General features: G+C 42.5%; 2 protein-coding genes across 2 annotated transcripts in view; both read right to left on the reverse strand.

The window, feature by feature from the left end:
• ADGRF4 (adhesion G protein-coupled receptor F4) overlaps window positions 1–196 on the reverse strand; it is a 24,763-nt gene extending 24,567 nt beyond the window's left edge. The window contains exon 1 of the mRNA XM_011960272.1: window positions 43–196. The gene's annotated coding sequence lies outside the window, so the exon portion shown is untranslated. The remainder of the gene's footprint in view (window positions 1–42) is intronic.
• The window catches only part of ADGRF2 (adhesion G protein-coupled receptor F2), a 28,080-nt gene that overhangs the window by 2,440 nt on the left and 18,401 nt on the right, over window positions 1–7,239 (reverse strand). The gene's annotated exons all lie outside the window — the stretch shown is intronic.

Here is a 7,239-nt window from a genome sequence, read left to right on the forward strand (position 1 = left end):
GGCAGGAAGGCCAGCGCTCAGCTCCCCAGCATGCTGCCCCACCATCACGTGGCACCTCCCACAGTCCCTGGTCAGTGGCTGTGATCTGTCTTCTCCATTTCTGAAATGGCAGTCCAAGGGGCCCAGTGAGAACTCACTGCCTGTTGAGAGAAGCCGATCTGAGAACTGTAAAGTTGCCCACAGTTTCAAGGCTTGTGCAAGTCTGTGATTCACTCCACTATGGGTCCATGAAGCACGCCTAAGAGAAATTACAGGTTTCTCCTGTCTGAAGCAAATCCATTAAAGTGAGTCATCTGTTTGTCTTTCAGTTCTTCATCCTTATCTCAGATGATCGCATGAGACTCTGCTTGCATCTGCTGCACTGGGGTAATTGGAATGAGGGTGATAAAATGCAAGGTTATGCCACTACTCTTGATGATTTTTAAAGGCTGATACTTTTTTTGTTTTTTTGCCTGTTCTGATGTTGAACTTGGAGGAAATTGGCTGACAAACTGATGCATAAATTGTGATCTAATTCCTAACCTAGAAACAGAGAGATTTCTGTTTTATTTTTGTAATGACCAGGACAAGGAGTTCTTACTGAACCACTACATGGCTGTGGTAACTCAGACACAGAAGGCACTGTGGGGAACGCACACGATTTGACTTTGGACAGGGGAGTCAGTTTGCATTGTTCTGCTCACCACCAAACAGTCCCACACACTCCAATTCTACTGTTGTCTACTCACAGTCTTCTTCCCCGCAGAGATCTAAAGCAAACCCTCACTTAGATATTTCCAGGGGAAATGTGAACAGTAAGGAGAGGTAAGTGAGGAGGCAGTTTTGTTATGGGTTTTATAGTAATGAAGGTCAAGGAGGTGCTGTTTATGGAAATGGGTCAGTTCCATTTAGGTCGGTAGTTAAGAACTGGCTCATTTGGGAAGTGGAAAATCCAATATCAAGCCATTGTGTAATCAAAGGACTTTTTATTGCACATATTTACCGAACATATTCTATGTACAAGACACCATGATCTGCACTATGGGCATACAAAAGTGAATAACACAGTGACTAACAAAAGTGAATAACCCCATTCCCCAAAACATATGCATATGCACACAAAAAGACCAAAAGGAAATAAACAATACAACACAGTAAATACAAAAGTAAAGTGAAGGACACAGATTATTAAATTATAGGAAATCAGGTGGGGAGAATCAGCACTTCTGGTTGGACCAATCAGGGAAGACTTTTTGAAGAAGGCGGAAAGTGAGGGCGAGCTCAGGCACACATGCAGTGAGCAGAGCTCTGTGATGTGTACTCTTTCCTGGCCAGGGAACTGTGTATTATGACCACAGTAATGAATGAAAGGATTTTTCAATGGTAAGCTCAACAGGTTTTGCTGACTGATACCCCTAATGTCGAACAGACCAAATCAAATGCTTAACTCTTTAATTCAGAAGTCAATGAACTAGTTGCCATGAGGGTGTCTACAGCCAAACTTATGCATGGGGTCATGGCTGTGTGTTTGCTTGTGTTAGTGTGTAGGTGTGTGGGTTCATATATTCACAGGACTCTAATTAAAAAAAAACAAAAGCTAACATTTGAATTTGAATGAGCAATTATTATGTGCCAAGTACTATACTACTTTAGCTACATTTATCCACTTAAAGTCTAAGGAATTTAAATGTCTTTCCCAAGAATCATTATGTATTAAGTCTGATACTTACAAATCTGCCTTGGACACTATCAGTACCAATTTCTCCTAGGGTCACCTGACCAAATCACGTTGTTGGTGGGGTGTCAGCAGGAAACTGAATGTGTCTCTACCCAGGGTCATCCAGAGTCAAACTAATCCATACAGTTCCTTGACATTTTTCAAGATGGTGTAGAGTGGGCTTTGGGATGCAGGAGAGAGGGCATAGCTTCTTCCAGGAATTCCCAAATAATTCCAGAGTTTTTCTCTCAGCATCCTCGGGGCTTTTTGGTTAATGATGAGGCTAAGGTGGGGTGTCTTCCCCACCATCCTGTCTCAGGGAGCGAGTATAGCTGAGTAGTGAGTACCTCCATACCAGATGTGACTGCTCAAGGCACAAAGCAAATGTGAGGCCAATTCCTCCCTCCCTCCCTAGTGTTCAGAGCTGTTCCCTGTGAAATGAGGTAATTGGAGTTAGTCTTTTATAAAATTTGTCCAGATTTACCATCCTATATCTATATTTGCTTCATGAAATTCCATTTTCACTTCAATATATGGACTCTGGGTAAGTGACATTTCTTTCCTAAGCCTGAGGAAAACCAGGACTATGTCTTTCTCACCCCTTCTCTTGAAAAGAATATACAAATATATTGGTAAATAGTAAATTAAAACCACTCTCTGACTTTATTTGTGAAGGATGCTTTTGTTGTCCCAAGATAAGCAATGCCATTTGAAAAATGACTCTTTCTCCAGGTTGATGCATTTTTTTAAACTTCAGATTGATGCTTTTTGTCTGCTCAAACTTTCCTACTTATAGGAAGATAATTTGTAATAAGAAAGAAAGAAAAGAAAGGAAAGAAAGAAGAAAGAAAGAAAAGAAAGAAAGAGGGAAAGGAAAGGAAAAGAAAAGAAGGAGAAAGAGAGAGGGGGAGGGAAGGGGGGAGGGAAAGAGGGGGGAAGGAAGGAAGGAAGGAAGGAAGGAAGGAAGGAAGGAAGGAAGGAAGCAGCTGCACTCATACATAAAGTAAGCCTCACTTTCTCCTTTGTAATGAAACATCATCAATACTGACTTCTTGTTGGGACAAATAGAGGCTGCCCATTGCCCCTTTGCCTTTATCCGCTAGTTAGATGCTGCTACAGTCATCTGTGTCCTTGCTTTATAAAGAGGCTTTTTTTTTTTTTCTCAAAGAGCTTCTACCTACAATACTGTTCTATCAGGTAACACCTGGTTTGAATGTTGAATATGTTTACATACAAGTTAAGAAAATGAGCAGCTCTGAATTGGAAAGGTGATATTTCCTCTCTCCAATCCCAGGTATCAAAAAAGCAGATTGTTGGTGAGGATTGACCTTACATTGTAAGTGTAGGCAGAAGATCTTTCAGTGGCTACACGGTCTTGAAGAGGAAGTGCAGGGCTAGGAGCCAGCAGACTTGGGTTTCTACCTCTGGCTCAGTCCTTGATTAGCATTGACTCACAACTCCAGGCTTCCATCTCCTTAACTGAAAATAGTCATCTTTCTGTCTCAAAAACTCTATGCTTTTCCCCTTGGTTCATGGCCAAGGAAGTTGTATCTAAGCCCAAACCAGGTTGACTATCCAATCTATTTAAATTTGAAAAAGTAGAATATACTGGCAGTGGATTCCTTTTGAAAAAAAAAAAAAATCAGCAATGACCTAGTTAGAATCAGCCCAACTCTTTGTGACTATTCACGAGGCTCCTCCCTCAGCAACACACAGAATCCAGCCAGGTGAAATCCCAGGCTGCCTTTCCCAAGATGAGGCAGAACTTGCTTTCTGAAGACAAATGTGACCCAACAGCATAGAGGTGGAAAAACTCCAACAAAAACCACGGTCGTGACCCCCTTTGTCTTTTTGTTTGCTGTGGCTGCTCAGCATGATATATATGTAGCTATGTACAGTTGATGGATGAGAAACGTTTAGTAGCACAGAACAGCTTAGACAGAGGAGGCTTTCATCCTTTCTGCACATCATGCCCTCCTCCATCAGCACCACATGTGTGAACTTCCTACATATTCTCCAGAGGCAAGAAGACAGGAATGAACACATTTCTCCTTTGGGCTCTGCCATTCCTGGAATATACAACCTTGTCAAGAACAGAAGATCACAGCTTTAATGTACAAGTAGCAAGATTCATAGGCTTTATAACATCTGCATTATAAGCTCACTGTCTTGTACAATGAGACCATTTGGGTACATCCCTTATGGCCAATGGAGAGTCTTCTTCCTTTAAGCCACTTTGGAATCCAGAGAACAGTCTTTTCTGTTGCCCACAGATGCTGAATTACACATCTTGTCTTTCTCTAAGCTGGACCACCTCCTTTTCATTGTAACACGTCTTGAAAAAGACCCATTTTTTATACAAGGCGCTGAACTGCTGCAGAATGCCACAAAGGCTGCTGGAGCCTGGATGTGTTGGGATGAGAGGTGGGAGGCCCTCTCTACAGAGCTGAGTGCATCTGTCTCTGTTTCTATCTTTGTCGTGCTGTATGTGTCTCTGTGAGTCAAACTCTCTGTTTTTGTTTTTGTTGTTGTTGTTTTTTCTGCATTTCTCTGGGGCTCCCAATGCATCTCTTACCCCCTCCCTGCATCTCTCTGTCTCTGTCTTATTATGAATGTGGGTATCTCAGTGTGGGTTCCTCTGTCTTCCTCTCTTTTCTGTCTCTAGATCCAGGGGGACATCGAGACACAGGATTGGAAGACTTGTGTCTGCACATGTCCTTGTATCTACGTGGCTCTCTTCTAGTCATAAGTCACCATGTCCCTCTGTCTTTATATATCTGAATCTCTGTTTTCCCCTGTGGCTCCTTCCTCTACTTCTGTTTTACTATATATCTTTGTCTATCTCTAAGATGTCAAATGTAAATAAACTTCTCCATCATCCCTGAGGCCTCTCACAGATATTGTTTATCATACCTTGATCTTTTCAGGCTAGGGAAAAGAAAGGGGCCACAATGGGAAATTTGGGGATACTGCTGATATCATATAGGATGTCCTGGGATAGAGAACTAGATAGAAGATCAAAGAGAGGGAGCAGTTAAGTAGAGCAGGCAGCTCTCCTCACTCCCATCTAAAAGTCACCCAGGCTAATTTAAAAGCATTTTCAGACATGTCTGCTTAATTTTTGGGGCCAAAAAAATTTCAGTAGCCTAAGAATTTGAAGTGTGAATGTATTTCCAGCCATAGCTAGGTGAGAATAGACTGTATAGGAGAATCCTTTTAATGAAGAAAAAATCATTTTCAATTATAATTAATCAAATTGCAATTTTAAAAGAAATGTCACATATATGACATATATGGGAACCCCTTGCTTTGCACTCACCTCCCAGGTTAGGGATGTAGCCTGGTTTCTTAACTTGGGCCTTTGATGGGATGACAAGATAATTCAGAAGAAGCCTTCTGTTGAAGACAAAGTATAATTGCATTTATTAAATATCATTATTGGTCTGTTTTCAATTATCACAATTATTCAAAGCACCTGGGAAATTGTGATCCACAGTAATTCCTTTTATTTCTTCACTTTATTCCTCTCCTCTCCTTTTCTTTTTTTTTTTTTTTTCAAGACAGAGTCTCACTCTGTCATCCAGGCTAGAGTGCAGTGGCACGATCTCAGCTAACTGCAACCTCTGTCTCCTGGGTTCAAGCGTTTCTCCTGCCTCAGCCTCCTGAGTAACTGGGACTACAGGCGTGCACCACCACACCCAGCTAATTTTTGTATTTTTAGTAGAGATGGGGATTCACAGGTTGACCAGGATGGTTTCCATCTCTTGACCTCGTGATCTGCCCACCTCGGCCTCCCAAAGTGCTGGGATTACAGGTGTGAGCCACTGCACCCGGCTCCCTTCTCTCCTTTTTTATATTGGAACCACTGACACCATAGGAACCGATTGCTATGAGAGATCCTCCTCCTCCTTGGCCTGGCCTGGCTCCACCTACTGAAGGAGCCCCAAATTTGGGAAGATGGTGGATGGTGGAGAAGACATTGAGTGGCATGGAGAGAGAGAGACAGACAGCAAAATGCTCCAAGCTCTCAAACAGCTCTCTCAGTTGGTCTGCTGAAATCCTCAGTGTTAAAGCCATCCCCTTGTAATGCGCCTGTGTCCAAAGGATGTCCTTGTGTTTTAGGAATGCGTTGCCTAAGATAGGTAATACATTAACTCTCTGGTAGAATTACTACCACATAAACATAGGCTAATTCTTCACATCAGATATAAAACGAACACGGACAAGCAAATTTATTATGCTGGCTTTGGGAAGCAGGACTGACACTACCCAGGCAGGCGCCATGAGGAGGGGAGTTGAATCTGGGCTATAGAAGATTGCTACCTAGGGATTAGAGGCCTACAAAGCAGAAGAGAAGAGCACAGATGAGACACCTACTTGTCCTCTGAGCAGAGTTGACAAAACTAATTGCAGGCAGTGGCCTAAAGTTAGTGAGCAAGAAATGAAGGGGGAATTGCAAGAAATTAGGATAAATTTACATAGTACCTAGGCCAGTGATTGTGAACCCAGGTAGCACATTAGAATCACTGGGGAGCTTTAAAAAATGCTTAGGCCCTACCTCCAAGAGTTTCTGATTTAATTTTTCTTGATTAAGGCCTGAAAAGTGTTTGTTGTTGTTGTTGTTTTGAGATGGTGTCTTACTCTGGCACCCAGGCTGGAGTGCGGTGGCACAATCTCCGGCTCACTGCAACTTCTTCGCCTCCTGAGTTCAAGCATTTCTCCTGCCTCAGCCTCCCGAGTAGCTGGGACTACAGGCATGTGCCATCTGGCTAATTTTTGTATTTTTAGTAGAGATGGGGTTTCACCATGTTACCCAGGATGGTCTCGAACTCCTGACCTCAGGCAATCCGCCTGCCTCAGCCTCCCAAAGTGCAAGGATTATAGGCGTGAGCCACTGTGCCCTGAAGTGGTATATTTTTTAAGCTTTCTAGGTGTTTCTAAGGTACAGCCAGCATCAAAAACCACTGATTCAACCGACAACTAATCATAAAATGCTGGATATTATTTTGACTTACCAGTCAAATAAAACCGCAAAGAGAAGTGGGAGAAATGACTAGGATTTTATAACACTGAAAGGCAGAATTTCTCTGGGATGACCTGAATGGATCAATTCTGAAACACATAAGGAAAGGAGCAAAGCTAAATTGGAAGGGATTGAGAGAGTCAGGACTCTCTCCTGAGAGCACCACAGCAGACCAAAGTGAAGGAGGAGACTACTTACATCAGGGATGCCTGTTGGAGACAAATATTCACAATGCCAGGACACTTCAGGGAGACTTCAGATGAATGACCCTCAACCTTGACTGTACATTAGAATCACCTGGGGAGCTTTCAAAATCCCCAAATCCAAGCCACACTCCAGACCAATCAAATGAGTATCTCCAGGGGGTGACCCAGGCAACCCCATTTTTTGAAGCTTCCCAGTTGATTCTAATGTATAGCCCAAGTTGAGAACCATTGCTTTAGACATTTATTAATGTCGTTTGCATTAAACTTTTGCTATTTTTTTTTTTTTTTTTTTTTCAAGACAGAGTCTCACTCTG

The sequence above is a fragment of the Colobus angolensis genome, unplaced genomic scaffold (genome assembly GCF_000951035.1).
Source record: "Colobus angolensis palliatus isolate OR3802 unplaced genomic scaffold, Cang.pa_1.0 Scaffold51, whole genome shotgun sequence".
In the NCBI taxonomy this organism is placed as follows: Eukaryota; Metazoa; Chordata; class Mammalia; order Primates; family Cercopithecidae; genus Colobus; species Colobus angolensis.